At 41.8% G+C, this 18,944-nt stretch overlaps 1 long non-coding RNA gene across 1 annotated transcript in view; it reads right to left on the minus strand.

The window, feature by feature from the left end:
• Positions 1–16,872, minus strand: part of LOC125390577 (uncharacterized) — a 69,455-nt gene extending 52,583 nt beyond the window's left edge. Inside the window, exon 1 of the long non-coding RNA XR_015005393.2 lies at positions 16,826–16,872. This is a non-coding gene — a long non-coding RNA (uncharacterized LOC125390577). The remainder of the gene's footprint in view (positions 1–16,825) is intronic.
• Positions 16,873–18,944: the final 2,072 nt, after the last annotated feature.

Below are 18,944 nucleotides of genomic sequence, written 5' to 3' on the forward strand. Positions count from 1 at the left end.
CCTTCCTCTGTTTTATGGTTGCTCATTTTTAGCTCATTCTATGCATCATCCCTCTGAAAATTTCGGGGAATAGTCACGTAAGAGAAGTGCACTCTTTGAATGTAGAACAGTACATTATGTGTAGACTTTTCTATTACGATCCATTTATGCTGCTTGAACATCATTGGATGAACTCAGTGGCAAACCAAAATGACTGCAATGTTTTCCATTTGCAGGGCACAGCTTATTTAGTAGACTTCCAACAGTGTTTGTTTACTTTACCTTTAGATATCACTTGGTGTGTTTGCACCCCAAACCAGTTCTGGGTATCAACCTACCAAATTTGAACTATATGTCACAGTCAATTATACTAGCACCTCAATATTTTGCTTTGTTTTTAAAGTCTTTTCTTTACCCTTAAGAGGGATAAAATTATCCACACAACTCTGGCTACCAAATTTTACCAGATTACTATTTTAAGTACCAACTCTAAATTGTCTTTAGCTAAGAGTCATAATAACAGCTAATGATTAAAATGGACCAGCCACTCTTAAAAGACAAATAGATAATAGCCAGATAGATAGATAGATAGATAGATAGATAGATAGAAAGATAGATAGATAATAGATAGATAGATAGATAGATAGATAGATAGATAGATAGATAGATAGATGATAGATGATAGATAATACATACATACATACACACATAGATAATAATTAATCAATTTATCTAACCCAAACAATGACCCTGTGAAACAGTATTGTCATTCTCATTTTATACATGAAGAACTGAGATACAAAGAGCTTAAGAAACTTGTCCAAGATCACACAACTTGTAAATGGTATCGCCAGGAATTTAAATGAGGAATCTGGTTCTCAAGCCATAAGCTATGCTGCCGTGGTTTAATAGCCTCTTTAAGTGTTTAAGTGGAGGACACAGAACAATGAATGAAATTCATGACAGCAAAATTCCATGTACTCATCCCCATACATCTTTTCCAGACATGTGAACTTCAGGGAGCTTCCCAAGATGGTAGGAATAAGAAGGACATTGTTCTGTCATCCTCCTCTCTGCTCCTCTCGCGCCTCCTCCTAGATGGGAAGGTAGAACCACATTGATACAGAGGTGTTTATGAAGACAAGCATGTATTTGCAAAGCTAGTCTGTTCCCAGGAACCTTGACACCAGTCTGTAACATACAAGGTCAATGAATCTTTGACTCATCGTGAGCATACAAATAAAACAGGATTCTAATGATCTAATAGATTTAGGTAGCATATCTGCAGGAAACAGTAATTTGGAACCCAGAGTTATACACTGCCTTTTAATCTTATCTGCCCTTGTTTTGGTTTTAACACTAGGAATAATGATTAAAGTTGGGCTTTATTAATTACTTTGAAACTCTATCTCTAGTTTCCTGGTTATTAATCAGACAAATTATTCAGGCTGTTCTTTCTTGGTTTCTGAGCCAGAGTCAATACTCACAGGCCCCAAAATTTGTACATTTGGAAGCGTTTAGACATGACACCATTCTTTGTTCAGTGACTGTGGCTTCGTGGGTTCTTGAAACTTCAGTAAGGAGTAGCAGGTCCACATGGAACAGTGTACTGACATGTCTAGAAAGTGAAGACAAGTTCAGCCGAGGTAACTGTGATCAAGTGAGAGAAACAAACATCTAGCAAGCTTGACTCACCTGTTGGGAAATCCCAGTCTGGCTTTCAAGGGTCAAGAAAGCCAATTTGTAGACATTTGCACATTGAATTTGTCCCAACAGCACCTTAGGGTGACTAAGCACCCTCAGTGAAGAGAAGGAAAGCAAAGCCAAGGTTTAAGCCACGTTGTTAGCCATCTTTCCTACCCTTTTAACCATTGCCACACTCCTACCTAAGCATACATCTCAGAATGAAGACAAAAGCTTTGGGAAACACCTGTTTAGAAGTAGGTCAAGTTCTTGCAGCATGCTCAGTGGGCTTTTAGCAGGAGTAGAAACACTTAGATTCCAAAGTATTTCTCTCGAGAACCCGATTCTCTCCTAGTTGGGCTTTAGAAGTGAGGTGTCATTTCTCAAACACCCCCCACGGATCGTAAATAAGGACTGACTTGTAGGCTGCAGTTCTACCAGAAGCGATCCTAGATGGTTTTGTCTTAGTGTTAACGTGGCGTTTCACTGAAACCCTTTTGCACCAGTATGCGTGGGCAATGCATTTGATTGCAGATGCTGCACAGTGCATCCAACTCTTGACACAATCTCAGCATCATCACTCCATGCAATCACCGTGATGACTTTCTGAGACAAGGAGATGAAGAGAGACTATTGCTCCAGATTCACAAACTGGGAATTGCTAAGTACCTGAGTAAGTCTTGGAAGCACCTAGTTGGCATCTACACCAACTTTCTCTGTATTTCTTCTTTAATTATCATCTTATTAGACATATGTATTCACCATTAAAACATAAGCTTCATTATGACATTTCCATAAGGAATCTATGTTCTTGTCCTGATTATACACTGCTTTCCATGAATCCATAATGCTATTTATATACGATCATGAGTTAGTTTGTTAGCAATGTCTCATATAGATTTCAGAGCCTTGGGACAAATCTTTCTGACAGAAAATGAAACAACAAAAAGAACCAGTATGTTGTATACTATAATCTAAAATTTTTAAAAATCCATGGCAGGTCCAAGGTATTTGTGGTGTTTCATAATGCAAATTTCCAGAAAACAATTCATAAAGAAGAAAGCAAACTAATAATCCATTTCCATATAATGAAATACCACATAGCAGTCACAATAACCTCTTGCTAACAGCATGTATGAAACATACAAAGATTGAAACAAAGAAGCTGACTACCAAAGCATGCTTTTATATAAAACTCTTGGAGATGTTTATACAAATTATAGAAAATGTTCTAAGCTCTAGTAGCAAAAATATATTTTAAATGTAGGAAAATAATACTGACTGAATTCAGACTATAATAGTTCCCCCTTATCCATAGAGAATATGTTATAGGCCCCTCAGTGAATGCCTAAAGCTAAAGATTTATTGAACTCGGTATTTACTGTTTTTTCCTAAGCAAGACACCTATGTGAAGCTCAATTCATAAATCAGACATAATAGTAGATTATTAATATTAATAACAAAATGAGAAATGATGACAATATGCTATAATAAAACATACAGTGGCTCTGTTCTGAACCAAAATAATTTTTAGTAGGTGGGGTCTGAAGTTAAGCACAAGTAACTGAAGCCATGGTGGGGGGAAGGCTGCTGTTCTAGCTGCGTTTAGAGAGAAGGATGTAATGACAGAATGATAATAAGGGTCTTACTTAGTATAGGTGCTTTCACTTCTTATCCTATAGCTACTGCATGAGAATTTGTGGATTTTTTTTCTTTATATGTTTGTGTATATCTTAGATAACTCACACTACCTTTCTTTAAAGAGAAAATGAAGCATGGAACTACTTGTAACATGTAACAGTAAGGGCAAGCAACATGTAGGTATTGTATAGAGTGGTGGGATACAGCAGTGGTCATGGAGGACTGTGACCCCTCCCTACCCTGTCCCTCAGTCAATAGAGAAGGTGGAAGAAGCATGTTTCCTTCCGGGAAGCATAGGGTGCTATGGAAATGTAGGACAGGAACCTAATTTCAGGTAACTTGGGAGTCTTTCAAGAGAACATGAAGTTTCATCAGGAACTTACGGCATACTGATAGTCATTCAACATGCCCATGTGTACAACTGCACATTGGTGCCTGGGTAGGAGAAGGGGAGGGCACACAGTAGGGCTGCACAGGGGGTAAGAAGCAAACCACCATGTAGGATCTTTCACCCTCCGCTAATACATTGACCTGCCTGAGGGCAAAATGTGGGGGTGCACTGCTGCACCCTGGAAAGGGCAAAGCAGAGTTGACCTGGAGTGGAGGGCAGCAGAGAATCCCGAGATGTTTCTGTCAAATCCAAAGCTAGCCCCAGGTTCTGCCCTACAGCAAAAGCGATTTCAGCAGTCAGGCATGGGGACAGATTGAATGTGGGCCAGTGAAGGAAGCCTCCCCCCCATCCCACTCCTATGAAGGAATTACTCAGGCAGATTGCCACACTCAAAGTACTCTACCATCTGTCATAGGTGAGTTACACAACTCAGTTAGTGATTAAATTACCAGCGTAGCTGCTATGTGAGCAGAAAAGGGTCAAGGTTATTTCTTGCTTCTGCACTTTGGTTTAAATGGAATTAGATTAGTTCATTCTTAGTTTTGATGTTAGAAAAAGAGAGAGAGAGAGAAAAAAAACAATAAATTCTGCCCTCCCTCCACTCGTGTAGAAAGCTGATTCAAACTCATTTATCACGTACTGGGGCCCCTGTGTCTAACCTTGGTCCAGTGTTTAGATTTATAAAGTGTGAGATCATTGTCAGTTTCATTTATCTCTGTTATTAAATTTACTGGGCCTCCTCCAAATGACATTATATCTTCTTATCTAATTCAAATAAATGTCTTACTCATAGCTGGGATGTAGATGGTGAAATCTTATTGTTAATTCAATAATTGAGATAATCTCATTGTTTTGTTTTCCTAATGGAATCTTGATTTGATTGTTCATGTCTGAAATTCTACTCGGTTTCTCCAAACTTTTCTTGAAACGGCTGTTCTTGAGAACTTCCAGAGTTTCTGAAATGATGAACTCCTCCTGTTGTGTCTTCAGCAAGTGCCTCTCTCGGGTCATCCACGAGGCAGCATTATAGTCACGTCTTGGATTTTACATCCATATTTAATGTCTGGTTAAGAGTAAGTTTCCTAGGGAAAGTCTGTTTCCTTGGGAAAATCTGTTTTCTCCAATGGAATGACTGGGTATATCAACCACTCCAGGGCAGATCTCATATTCAGGAGCAGTTAACCGACAAATAATGAACTCCATCCACTGTTGTGTTTTTGTTTTTGTTTTCTTTTTCATTTTGGATGATGCAGTCTCTGTTTGGGGCATTTTGTTGTTGTATTAGATTTTTGGCCGGCTTGTTGATAAAGACCTTAAGGTTGGATGGGTAGGGAGGAGGAGAAGATCTGAGCAAACTTGTGGCAGTTAAGAACATAGGCAAAATACATTTAAATTTATAAATTGTTTCAGATAATATAAAGATGTTTAAAAAGAAGAATATTTTAGAACAATTGGTTTATTAGATTCATGTGTCATGGGGTTGACTTTTGTTACGTCTCAAATTTCATAAAAGAAACTGGAGGTGCAAAACAAGAAAAAAGACTAACTCTCCTAGTGACATAGGGGATAAAGGGCTACTAGTAAGTTTGACTGTGAGTCCTATGGATCTGTAGGGACTTGGCCTCAGTTTTCCAATCAGTGAAATGGAAATCATTAGGAGTGGCCCTGTATAGGCATGAAAGCTAACCGAGATTATCCTCAGCTTAAATTTGGTTGAGTGCTTTATAGTAATCATTCCAATCTTAACTAAATAAAGGACTATATTTTATAATTAACTTGATTACATATAGCAATTCATCATTTAAATATTTAGATCAGGGTATGGGAAAATAGTTCAGTCAGGCAAGTGATTGCCATCTAAGCATAAAGACCTGAGTTCAACCCCCAAGAACAAAGCCTAGTGGGGTGACACACAGGCAATTCCAGCAAAGAAGAACTGCCATTGGGACTGGAGAGATGGCTCAGAGGTTAAGAGAACTGACTGTTGTTCCGGAGGTCCTGAGTTCAATTCCCAGACACCACATGATGGCTCACACCCATCTATAATGAGATCTGGTGCCCAGAACCCTATATACATAATAAATACATTTTAAAAAAAAAAGAACTGCCACTAGCCCACTGGCCAGCCAGCTATCCTACTTGGCAAATTCCAGGTCAGTGAGAGACACTGTCTCAAAAAAGGTGGAAAATTACCAAGTTGTCCTCTGGCCTCTATATGCATATTAGTGCATGGACAGGCACACTCATGTAAATCTACACAAACAAGCCGGCATGCATGCACATGCACACTTGAAGGCACACACGTGCACATGCTCATGTGTGTGCATGCATGCACACATACACATACACATTTGAAGGAACACTAAAAGAGATTTTCTATCTCTTTTCTGCCATTTTGTGCTCACAATATTTGTATCTGAATAATTAGTCTTGTCTATGTCTGATATAATACAAACCAATATCGAAATTCATTTTGCTAGATTTCATTTTCCTAGTGCTGTTTTCCAGATCCCAAAGATGGGTCTCTTGATCGAGGGGAGGCAGTTGACTGTTCTCAGTGACTTCTTCAAGTGAGCATACCAAAACAGATCATTTGAGGTTCCCAACCAAAGCAGTCAGCAAGCCTGGTAACCAAGAGCAACAAACAGCCTGTGTGGCTAGACAAGGCCACGATGACGGAAAACGGGATCCGCTCCCACAGCCAGCATAAAACAGCCGTAGCTCCCACCCCCAGTCTTGTGAGCTCTCTTGCATTTGGAGCTTTGCATATTTTTCTCTCTGCCTGAAAAGAAAAAAAATTTCCCTACGTCCCTCCTCAAGGATTAAACCCTTCCATCTCAACTTGCTTGTCACCTTCTCCAAGAAACCCTGACCCTGCCAAGTAAGCTTCTAGCTGATAAGCATTCCTATAGCAGTCTCAAGAGGTCCTTATCATGTGACGTCAGTCACTTCATGGTTCTGGCATTGTGTGACTTTTGGATTGTCATTGTTTGGTTAAATAAGACCAGCCCTCCAGCAAGACAATTGAAATTTCAATTATCACAGTATATGACCCGTGAGCAATTGTATAAACTGTGGTCCACAAATGATCTCACAGAAACCAGAGTCACATCATGGTCAGTTAGTTACAAATGGCAGCCCCTCTTCTAGTGTCTGTTGATGACCTTTCCTATAGAGGACACAGCACAGGAGTTATAACGCCCATCACTCAGAAATAAACCCACGTGATCTGTTACAACGAATGGAAAGAAAATAGCTACAAAAGACAAAAAGCCAGCAAAGGAAGGAAAGGTGACAAGCCTGGAAAAAAGATTCAAATCAAACTTAAGTGGCATTAGAGAAGAAATAGTTAACCACAAAATGTGGACTTCATTCGCCACTGGATATACTATGGCTATGCACTCAGAAGAACTCAGTGAAGGCAAATACGGGAGCACAAATGTGCCAAGTGAGTAGGACAAGAGGGGTCACAAAGCCTTAGAGGGAGGGATGTCTTTGTTTCTGTGGCTGTGATAAACAACTGAACAAAAACAACTCGTAGAAGAGAAGGTCTATTTCAGAGCACAGTTGTAGCCTTTCATGCAGGGACTTAGGTCAAGAACCCAGAACAGGAACTAAAGCAGAGGTCACAGAGGGGTGCTGCTTACTGGCCTGCTCCTTGTGGCTTGCTCAGATTGCCTTCTTAAACAGTCTAGGACCACCTGCCAGGGGTGGTGCTGCCCACAGTGGGCTGTGCCCTTCCACATCAGCCATTAATCAAGAGAATGCTCCCAGATTTGCCTGTAGGCCATTTTAATTGAGACATTCTTTTCTATTAAAATTCTTTCTTCTAAGAAGACCCTAGCTTGTATAAAGTTGACTTTAAAAAATTTAAAACTGACATAGAAAAAGCAAAGAGAAAACATTAGGAGCCAATCTCAGCTTACAATGGATTGCAACAGGACTTTCTTTAGAGTGCCAGCTCCCAAACAATTACATGAAGACTTACTATTAATTATGAATGCTTGGCCTTAGCTTAAGATTGTTCACAACTAGCTCTAATAACTTAAATTAGCACATTCCTATTGGTCTACATTCTGCCACATGGCTCTTTACCTCTCCTCAATTCTGTACGTCCAGCTCTATATATGGCTGACTAACAACTTAATCCAAGCACCTCAGATTCTTCCTGAGTTCTTCTCCCTAGAAGTCCCACCTATTCTCTCCTGCCTAGCTATTAGCCATTCATCTCTTTATTAAACCAATCAGAAGTCTTGGGAAGAGACATATCTTCACAGTATACAAAAAGATTAACCCACAACAATAGATAATTGCCAATAGGCAAAAAAAATCTCTTAAGTTACATGAATGCTTAAACTTCTTTTCATTAGTGTTTTATATTAATGTCCAGTATTTCTAATATTCTAAATGCCATGCATTAACTAGATCTGCTTTGCTCTATCTTCATTCCCCCTGCATTCATTGCTGACAATGGGATTTTCTGAAGATCACAGAACAACTATTTTCCCCACTCTGGTGGCCACTATACTGTTCATGGTTGTTTTGATGGTCCTACACCACTGTTCACAGTAAGGAATGCCTGTATATTGAGTATGAAACTCTTGTGTGGCACATGGTAGCTAATTACTACATGTTCTCATGGGATACAATTTCATGTTTGAATGTGAGTGATGAATGAATGGATGGATGAATGAAATCTAGGTGGACTCCACCTATATCAAAATATAATAAGTGAATATTTTCATTCTTCCTAGTCAATATAATTTACTATAATTCCTCCACCATTTGAATGAATGTTCTGTACTTTTAAAAACAGACTTACTCTGTGCCTAAACTAATCAGATAGCCACCATAACAGCCCTGAAGCCAAAGTCAGCTTCTCAGTCATCAAATCAGTGCTGAACTGATGTCTGGTCCTTTCAGGCCCAGCCCCCACCCCAGCGAGTCACAGCAATTACCAATGTTCTCTAAATCTAGAATTAGGATTAGAATTCAGATACTCGCCAGGTGGTGGTAACGCATGCCTTTAATCCCAGCACTCAGGAGGCAGAGACAGGCAGATCTCTGTGAGTTTGAGGCCAGCCTGGTCTACAAGAGCTAGTTGCAGGATAAACACCAAAACTACACTGAGAAACCCTGTCTCAAAAAATTCAATAAATAAAATAAAAACAATAAAAAGAATTTAGCTACTCAAACTCTTAGACTAAGGTTGTTGAGCATAGGGGATATCTCAAATATGTGAAATTTATTACATCTTTGTTCTGGATTCTATACCCTCTTATTCACTCCATCTTTCTTAGAACTGCTAATAAATACCCAGATTCTATGCTCAGTCTCCACAAAAAAGAGTAGCAAAGTAGTCAAGAGGTCAATGTTACCATAGCAACCTCTCAACTCTATGAAGGGATGGATTCTCAAAGTCACTGAACACCTCCCTCCTCCAATACTTGCTCCATACCGTTATCACAAGAATATTGCTGGACATGCTGCCAGGAAGAGACGCCAAGAAGAGGACAGTAGTCTCTGTCCATACCACCACGAACATGGCAGATTTTTGTCTGATCTTGGAAGCTAAACAGGGTCAGGCCTTGTTAACACTTGGATGGGAGACAAAGGGGAAGAAGGTATTCCCACAACTTGGAGGTATCAGCTAAGTAATCTCATTAGGACATTCCCAGGAAATATTGAATACCATCTGAATTTTCTTTTTCTCCTAGAATTTTTCTCTAAGGGTGTTCTAAAATTTGAGTAGCCTCTTTCCAAAGAGTCTTAATAACTGTCCCTTCCATGGTATTGAAGTTTTTTTATCCAAATATGTGGCTAACGGAGAGCCCTGGTGGTCTGGTAGCTAGTGATGTTATCACCGCCAGGGCCCAAATTCTGTTCCAATCATGTAGCCTAGAGTTTGGTTGAACGTTCTTGTTCTTCCTTTTTTATTTCTCAAACATTCATTGAACACTTATTGTGTTTCCCCAACTTTTTCTGGGTACCTAGATCAACTGTGAGGGTCAAGGGCTTGTCCAGACTGACAGCAGAGGCAGACAATACACAGGGAAGCAAAGACGATATCTGGTATTAGACTCATGCCATGTGCCATGAACATGGAGGAGAACAAAGGGGGACTCCAGGGAGTCATTCTTCAGAAGAAGGGGCCAAGAGCGAAGAGACATCCTCAGAAAGAACAAAATCATATGGGGAAGACTCTGGAAAAGCGTGCTTGTATGTATGGATAGCTGAGGCCCATTTCAGAGCAACGTAGGCAATGGCTATAGTCAATGTCAACTGTCAACTTTACACAAACCTAAAGTCACCTGCGGAAAGGAATCCTCACCTGAAGAATTGCACAGAGCAGAGTTGCCTATGTCCATGTTGGTGAGGCATTTTCTTTTTTAAAAAAATTGATTTTATTGAGCTACACATTTTTCTCTACTCCCCTTCCTGCCTCTCTCCTCCCCTTCAGCCCTCTCCCATGGTTCCCTTGCTCCCAATTTACTCAGATCTTGTCTTTTACTACCTCGCATGTAAATTGGATCCATGTAGGTCCTGTGTGGCGTTTTCTTAGTAATAAATAAAAGGAGCTGAGAAAGCCAGAGGGAGCCAGTCAGTAAAGCACCATTCATCCATGGTCTCTGCCTCAGTTTTCACCTCAAGGTCCGTGTATGAGATCCTGGCCTGACTTTCCTCAGTGATAGACTACGAGGTGGCAGTGTAAGCCAAATAAACTCTTTTCTCCTCCAAAACTTGCTTTGGATCCTGGTGTTTAGCACAGCCACAGAAAGCAGACTATGGAAGGGATGAATCTGGGGCTCCAGCTGGTGGTCTTCGGTGGGACAAGACACAGGGAAAATGCCACCAGGGAGACCTAGAGGGGCCTCCAGACCCTGTCTGCCTGCTGTTGGCAGCAGGCCTGAATCACAGTTTGCATCCAAGCCTGCCTCTCTAACCATCGTGGTCCTTGCTTCTTAGCTGCTGCTGGCTCCTTCCTCCAGGTGCTCTCTGTCGACCACTGGGGTGCTACCGTTTTTTGTCCACCTTGTTTACTGTTCTCAAGCAGTAGACCATCGCTGCCTGCCACATAGCCCATGGCAAGGAAAGGGGCTCCCTGGAGGAGTCTGGCTGAGTGGCCTTGAGTGAAGACAGGTTGCTGGGCCAGCTTCACAGGGACGGGAGCTCCCACGACAGGCTGTCATGACAGGCTGCATGGAGCCAGTGGATCTGGTTGCTCTTGTTGTTTTAGGCTTTCAAAAGAATCACACTATCATACCTTTTCAAACTTTGCTAGAGCACACACTGGAGAAAACACATGTCTTAGCCTCTGTGCTATTGCTGTGAAGAGACACAGTGACCAAGGCAACTCTTAAAAAAATAAAAACCTTCAACTGGGGGATTGCTTACAGTTTCATAGGGTTAGTTCATGATCATGGTCGGAAGAAGACAGGTGAGGTACTAGAGCACTAAATGAGAGCTTTGTATCCTGATCCATAGGCAGCAGGTTGAGAGAGAGAGAGAGAGAGAGAGAGAGAGAGAGAGAGAGAGAGAGAGAAGGAAGGAAGACAGACAGATAGACAGACAGAAAGAAAGAGGATCTGACATGGGTTTTTGAAACCTCAAAGCCCATCCCCAGTGACACCTCCTCCAACAAGGCCACACCTCCTAATCCTTCTCAAACAGTTCCTCTCACTGGGAGCCAAACATTCAAACATATGAGCCTCTGGGGGCGGGGTGTATTCTCACTCAACCCCCCACAGCATATCATTTGAACTACGCCAAGAAACTACTTCCTATGGACCATTATGTCATACAATAAAAATCCTAACAAAGCCATAGAGGCTTACACCTGGAATCCCAGCACTCAGGAGACTTATGGAAGAAGGTTGCTATAAGTGAATTTGAAGCCAGCCTGAGCTACAAACCTCCAAGGTAGCTTAGACCACAACTGTCATATATAATACAATCCCCTCAGCCATACTATGCATCAGGTAACTCCTTTTTTGTACGTGTATATGTGTGTTGCATGGCCACATGTGTTTGCATATATGTGATCAGGTGCATGTACATATGTGTATCAGTGCCTGTAGAAGCTAGCATTTAGTATCTGTGTTTTCCTTTATCCCTCTCCACTTCATATACTGAGTCAGAGTCTCTCACTTGAATGCAGAGCCTGCCAAGTGGGCTAGTCTCACCTGTTCCAAGGATTCTCTCTCCACCTCCAGGTATAAGAATTACAGACAGACTGTACTATTCACACAGAGTTTACATGGGTGCTGGAGACTCAAACTCCATTCTACCTTCTGAATTATTTCCACCAACTCCTAGAATACTTTTAAATAATTGATTATAGGATCTTCTTGACTATTTAGTCCAGCTAGTTGAATACAGGGCCTCTGTAATATTTCTATGTTTCTGTTGCCAGGTTTGGAGATCATGATCAGCTGATATGTCCAAGTCATATTTCCTTCTAAGCCTCAGTTCCTTTATTCATTGAAGAATCACGACAGCATTGTCCTTCACAGGACTAAACTTGTGTAGCTGGATTTGCATGCATTGGATCATAGCAGGGGCTCACATTAAAAGCATCAACTTAGGATGAAATGCTAATATATGTGTGTGTGTGTGTGTGTGTGTACTTGTATTTTTTTAATCTTTTTTGTTTCTGGGGGTGTTTTGTTTTGAGACAGGGTTTCTCTGTGTCACAGCCCTTGGTATCCTGGAACTAGTTCTTGTAGACCAGGCTGGCCTCGGACTCACAGAGATCCCGCCTGCCTCTGCCTCCCGAGTGCTGGGATTTTTTTTAAAAAAAAAAATATGTAACAAATTCTTCTAACAGGACCACAAAGGATAGAGTCTATGAGCTAGAGGGATTCTTTTCAGTTTTCTTTATGTCTCGCTATTTAGTTAATCATTTATAGACTGCAGTTGGAGTCTCCTCGTGGACTTCATAGCTCAGGCAACTGAGAAATAAATATGAAGTGAGATGGAGTCCAGTAGGCTACCAGTAGAAAAGATTCAGCAGAAGTGGTATTTGCTTTGATGGAACTAATAGCACATGGCTCTGCAGTATTTATTTACTGTCTGGGTAGGAGACACTTTGATAGCCATTACTCTATAAATATTTATGATCACAACGTAAAGGGCCTAATATTAAACATTGCAAGTTTGACGCCAGTTTAGAATGTGTGTCTGTGTATGTTTTTTTGGTTCTTCATGTAGTTCTCGAGTGCTGACGTGGTCCAGCCTCTGGCCTCGGGGTTGAGTAGCGTTGATCTCTTCTAACCCCATCCATAAGTTGGCTACTACTCCCCTTCCATTCTACAGACAACACACGGGCTTGAAGCTAGAAATATATTCTCCAAGCTCTCCCATCTGGTGGAGTGGTTGCAGAGCCAGGAGAGAGGTCCAAATCTCTGTTGTCTTGACTGCATTCTCTGTGGAAGAAATCCCACCGCCTCATTCTACTAAATGCAGTAGGTGAGAGCACAGACCCCTGGGAAAACCACATTGCCTCTTGCTGCCTCTGCTTTCTCACTGGTAAAATAGGGGCAATAATCCCACCACTCCATGCAGCAGTGGGTGAATTAAATGATACAATACATGAAGAATCAGAGCACTGAGTCAGCAGGAATCCTTTCATGCACTGGGAAGCCAATCCAGCCCCGGCTCAAACATCGCACTTAACTTTCTGGGAAAGAATTTCCCTGGCAGCTCTGCTCGGTTGTTCAAAGCCAAGGTCATGTTTCCTAATTAGCTCCACCCCTTTGTTTTGGCTTCCTCACATGGAAGGCTGATTTCTCATTCTCATCACAGCTTCCTTTCTCAGTATCAGTTGACTCCTTGTCTAAAATAAATAAATAAATAAATCTGTGTCTCCCTTGCTCACGTTCTATTAATCTGGACTAAACAATGTAACAGATCTCCAGAATCACATGACGCTCTGTTCCCAGCCTTCCTTTCATAGATATGAAATCATAAGGAAATCTCATCAGACAGGATCACGGCACCAGGTTACCAGTGCAGCCACACCCTGTGGAGGTCACACACTATGCTACTACCCCCCCCCCCCCCACACACACTTTCTCACCTCACCTCTCTATGCCCCATTTCTGCCCCTCCTACCACCTCTCCAAGTATCTTCTCACTAATCCATGTATTCCCTTGGGAAGACACGGTCAGAAAATAAGCTGTAATACCTTGCTCCCTGGGGGGAAAAATCATGCCTCAATCAATTATTATGAGTATATCGCCTTCCTCTTTAATAGTTCCTTTGTCTTCACACCATTTGAGTCTTGAACTTAAAACATCACTACCTAGCATATACCTAGTTCAATGAAGTGTTACTACTGCTGCATTTAACTGGTACTAAGTTCTGGTTTTGAAAGCTTAAATAACTTGCCAAGGTCACCCAGCCCAAGAGTTGCAGAGCTGGGGCTGGGACCACAATTCTTCATCTCCCCGTGTCAATCATAATCATCCAACATGTGCTCAGCAGTCAACTGAGCATGGTTAGGATCTGGGGGTCAAAATGGACCCCCAAATGCACTTTGGTCGGATTTTCACTCCATAAGCTTGACCTCAACTGAAGCTACTCCATAAAAGTATAGGGACCAGGATGCTAACTGAAGCATGGTTTGTGATGGCATAAGACCGGAAGCAACGAGAGCACCTGTTCATTAAAGACTCTGTAAATAAGGTCAAAGGTACCCGCACAGTGGTATCTTTGCAATGGTTAAACAAGTCAAAAAAGAACATGTGTGTGAGATGAAACTCCCAAGTCCTACAGCTAGAGGCAAAGGAAAGTATGGAAATCGTATCACTGCACAGATATGGAACCCAGCAGCAACCATTGCCCCGGGTATCCTGGACAGAAGGGAGTAGATTTGCTATGCTTATCGGTTTTGCTTGTTTGAATTTCTAACCTAGATGATTTCCAGTTTAAAAAAAAAAATAGAAAAAATGTCATTGCATGTAGACTTGAGCAAATGACTGTTTCATCGGAGTACAAACTTTTATGGAAAAGGTAAATCTTATTTTTTTTTTAATGATTTTAGGAAGCCATCACACTGGCCAGTACTCACAGAGTGGTGCCGAAAAGCCAGGTTTATTCTAGAAAGTCCTCCTCAGAAGCAGCATAGGTAACAAAGAAATGGTTCTGGAGTCTGAGGAATTCAAGGTCCAATCTCAGCTCTGTCACTAATCAGCTGTGTGGACTTTCAACCTGTTTCTTCATCCACGAAATGGAGGTTAACATAATGATCAAATGAGATTTAAAAAAATAACCTCAACACATAGCAAGCATTCAGTGACGGTGTTATTGGAGCTGTTAGTGTCAAAGCTTGGGCCCTGGAAATCCTAACAAGCAATCATGGCCAAATAAAGAGCTAAATGATAGGGAAAGGCTGAGGAAGGAGACGGATTCGGTATGGCCACACTGGGAAGAGAGACAAATGAACAGGTCCAGGGACACTCCCACGTTCTTCTTTGGAGAACTATCCCTAGGCTTCGGTAGTACTGGTCAAGGTGTGGTCCGGCCCATCATTGTCTGGGCTCCAGTCTGTCCTGCAAGGCAGCCTGAGTACTTGTCAGAACGATACGAAATCTTTTTCCAGGAGACAAGTTCTTCCTCTGGCTGGCACCAGGCTTCTTCGGTAATTTCCTTCTCCCAGCACGAGATTCCTGAGGACATTTGTTTCCGTTGTCTGGTAGCCAAAGGGAGGTGCACAGCTGGTCCCTCTAGAGCATCTTTCCTCCTGCCAGGAGGGATACGGATGAGTACAGCTATGTATACAAACAGGTGGGCGAGCACCACTGGAGAAGTAAGACGCCCCAGAAAGGGTAAGCCTCTCACCCTTCCTTTGTTCTCTCCTCTCTTCCCTTTGTCAAGGGTACAGCCCTAGAGCCAGTGACTAGACACTCTCGCAGGAGCCTTATCATGGAGCTGTGCACACACTGGGGACTCAACTGAGCTGAGTGACCTAAGGCAAGTTTAAACGGTCTGAGTCTTTGGGGGAAAACATGGTTGTAAGCTCAGGGAACATCACAGTAGAGGTGGCGGAAATATTGTACGAGCCAGAGGACTAGGAAAGGGTACTGCGTCTCCTAGCAATGGCAGGGAAGCTTCACCCACGATGCCTCAACAATACGGCTGCCCAAACAAGACCTGAGCAAATACCACACAAATAGAAGTGCTAACGTGGAAGGGGAACTTTCATGGGGCCCCACCACTAGGCAAAGAACTTCAGGCAACTCAGGAGAGGAAGAGAAATAGCCTTCCTTAGAAATGAGCAACCTAACTGGTTATCCAGTCCCAAGTGGTCGGCCTTGAAGTTGTATACAAACACTAAATTCATGCAGCAGGTTGTGCTTATATGTTTAAGCATATATGTTCAATTTAAATAATTTAGTATATTAAAAATAATTATATATTGCCGGGTTGTGGTGGTGCATGTCTTTAATCCCAGCACTTGGAAGGCAGAGGCAGGCAGATCTCTATGAGTTCAAGGCTAGCTTGGTCTACCAAAGATAGTTCCAGGACAGGCTCCAAAGCTACAGAGAAACCCTGTCTCTAAAATCCAAAATTTAACAAACAAACAAAATATTGTATATTATATATTAAAGAAAAATATTTTATTTTCATTTATTAAAATTTTCTTTAATATATAATGTATATTAATTTATATGATTAAACCAAATATAATTTAATATACATAAAATATATCAAAGAAAAAGACCATGAATTTGAGAGAGATTGAGGAGGTATGTGAAGGGAGGAAGGTATGAGGAGGTAGGTTGAAGGGAGGAAAGGAAAAATTATGCAATCATATTTTAATTTAAAAAAAGAGCTGTGATCCCATAATACCCAGCATGGATTATGCAGGACTATAGCTAAACAACAATGGCTGCCCTCGGGATGCACAAGAATGAGCCCTTTTGTGTAACATGAGGGGGCCTGTTTGTTGGGGTTTTTTCTGTCCCGCCCAGCCCCCCAGCTATTTAGTCCCAGAGAAAAATCAACCACACAGAGGACTCAGTAAGTTATAATGCTGATTGGCCCATTAGGTCAGGCTTCTTACTGGCTAACTCTCATATCTTGATTAACCCATTTTTCTGATCTATTTTAGCCATGTGGCTCAGTACCTTTTTCAGTGGGGCAGCTCACATCCTTCTGCTTCGGTGTTCTGGGCAGGAGTGGGAGGAATCAACTTCCTCCTCCCCAGAATTCTCCTGCTCTCCTTGCATCATTTCCACTTCCTGTCTGGTTTTCCCACCTACACCTCCTGCCTGGCCAATCAGCATTTATTTAAAACATGATTGACAGAATACAGACAATTCTCCCGCCCCACTTTTGCTCATTGTCCAGAGTTCTCACCTCATCAAAGGATGCCAGGGCCATTGCCTTTACTCTGTCTAGCTCTCCTCCCCACTCTTGCAGCTCACAGACTCCACTCTCTTTGAATACTTATCCAATTCAAGCTATCAGCACTAGCAGGATCGTGCAACCCAAACTTCAACTCTGTTTCCACAGGTCCAGCCCAGGGCTGGTGGATAGCCGAGGTGGAGCTGGGTGGCACATCCGTGGCTACCAGAGAAAGTGTTCCTCTAATTTCTCGCCTTCCTTTGGATCAACCACCTGTAAGGTAAAGATCTGGACAGCCAGGCAAAGTTTAAGGCTTTTTTTTTTAAGTTAAAAAAAAGTTGTTGTGCTACTTAAATTAACACCGTCCTCTGTACGCTTCCCTCTGCGTGTGGAGACACGACCCTTTTTTAAGCTGCATTGAAAAATAGAATTGGCAGGGCTGTGACTCCTGCTCGAGCTTGCCAGGAAGGTTGGAAATGAGCATGCTCCTTCCTGCCTCTCTTGGCAAGGTTCCCTGCTAGGAGCTGGTTGAGACAGAATCCTCTTCCTTGACTGCCCCTCCAGCTGAATGTGGAGTTAAAGGGTGGGGTCTCAGAAAGGCATCCCCTCCCCCACCCCGCCTTTCCCAACCCGGGAGGTGGAGATGTAGAAATAGCATGTGCTGGCAGTAAACTCTGGGAGCTCCTGATCAGGTTCCCATGATGTTGTTTAATCCTTAATCATCCCTCTTGGCACACTTCCCACTGCTACTGCTTGCGTGAAGTTGGAAGTGGCTAATTGCTTCAATCTGTATTTGCTATATGGCCATGCTTAATGCAAGCCCCACAGGGACTCCCAAGAAGACCATTTTGACCTAATAGCTTATTTTGTTTGCTTCCAAGAAATCTCTTCTATCTTTCCCTATCATCTAAAAATCTTCCTAGTCCCAAGTGGACCCTCAGCGACGTGGGATATATTTAAATACTTCTGTAGATAAAGTCCATGTTAGTTACCATAATCTTAATGGGCTTGATTGGCAGTGGGGCTATGATCACAAGCAGGATTCTATGGAATTCTACAGATTTTATGGAGACTGCCCTATTTGTTCTCCTTAAACACTATTCCAAACAACAAAGAACAATGATTACTCTTCAAAGCTTTTATGGCAGAAAGTAAAATGTCAGATCATTTTAGCTAATTAAAATGTGAGGGTTCTTGTGATTGAAAAGCATTCAACTGTGGGCTTTCACAGAAGAAAAGGTGTACTTCTTCAAGAATTAAAGTGCACAATTTCCTCAAATTTTTATACTAAAGCAAGACACTGTAGGCACCAGACGCAGATACAAAGATGCCAACCCTAAGGTCCCCTCTATTGTCAGAGAAGCCTTGCCCTAACCTTTATCTCTCTAGTGTTGATGATGAGACCAATATGGAAAACTGCTCCCAAACCTACAATGGCCACAAGAAGGAAAATAAAATCACTCCCCAACAGTTTGCCATATTGGTTGGCTTCCACATTGTTGGGCTAAAAAAATCACGATGGAAAGAAACTTGGGGAGAAAAGAGTTTATTACATATTATAATATTGCATATTATACATGTGCTTACAGTTCATCATCAAGAGAGGCCGAAGCAGAAATTCAAGCAGGAATCTGAAGGCAGGAACTGTAGCAGAAACCACAGAGTAGTGCCGATTACTAGCCTGGTTTCCATGACTCACTCAGCCTGTTCTCCTATCTATTTTGCCCAAATAGTATTATATCCTTCTTCAACTTTATTTTTTAAAAAAATCATATTATGGTATCTGAGATTTATGCATGCTTTGTCTAGCCCCTTCAGCTTCCCTACTATGTGGTGAGTTTTGCTTTGACTGTTAGAGTGCAGCTCGTTTACAAATTCGCCCACAAATGAAAGTTTGTT

This window comes from Myodes glareolus, chromosome 13 (genome assembly GCF_982192425.1).
Source record: "Myodes glareolus chromosome 13, mMyoGla1.1, whole genome shotgun sequence".
Lineage (NCBI taxonomy): Eukaryota > Metazoa > Chordata > Mammalia > Rodentia > Cricetidae > Myodes > Myodes glareolus.